Below are 783 nucleotides of genomic sequence, written 5' to 3' on the forward strand. Positions count from 1 at the left end.
ATATACTTTTAAATTTTTTTTACCAACTACTGGTTGGTTTTAAAAGCTCCACAGTAAAAAAAAAATAAATTAAAGTTTCCCTCTGAAGAATCAAAAACAAACATGAAGCTTTCGTCTCAGCCTCAGGGGGAATCATGAGACGGCAGCAGGAACGAATCGGGTTTTCTGCGTCAGATGCTTCTCATGAGTGAATGTGTTGTCCTGAAAACGGGCTGAAACTTCCCTGAAACTCAACACAGATTAGAAAAAAAAATAAAATAAAATTCTGTTCATAAAACAGCTTTTTTTAACGGACTGAGAGGATTTAAACAAACGGTGAAGCACAGAGATGGAACCTTCATGAATGGGCTCTTGTGTTTTGCTTCTGTAAAAGTCCTGCAAAAAAAAAAAAAATTAACTAGAGAGGAAAATAAAAGTGGCACAAAAGACAAACGTTACATAAATTTTATGCAACTAAAGTTTTGTATATTTACCACACTTTATAACCAAGTTAAATTATTTTAGGATAGGGATGCACGATATCGTGGTATCGGTATCAGCCGATATTAGCAATAAAGTTAAATATCGGACATCAGCCATCCATCCATCCATCCATTTTCTTCCGCTTATCCGGGGTCGGGTCGCGGGGGTAGCAGCCTAAGTAGGGAGGCCCAGACTTCCCTCTCCCCAGCCACTTGGGCCAGCTCTTCCGGGGGAATCCCGAGGCGTTCCCAGGCCAGCCGAGAAACATAGTCCCTCCAGCGTGTCCTGGGTCTTCCCCTGGGCCTCCTTCCGGTGGGACGT

The sequence above is a fragment of the Nematolebias whitei genome, chromosome 23 (genome assembly GCF_014905685.2).
Source record: "Nematolebias whitei isolate Nwh7 chromosome 23, NemWhi1, whole genome shotgun sequence".
Lineage (NCBI taxonomy): Eukaryota > Metazoa > Chordata > Actinopteri > Cyprinodontiformes > Rivulidae > Nematolebias > Nematolebias whitei.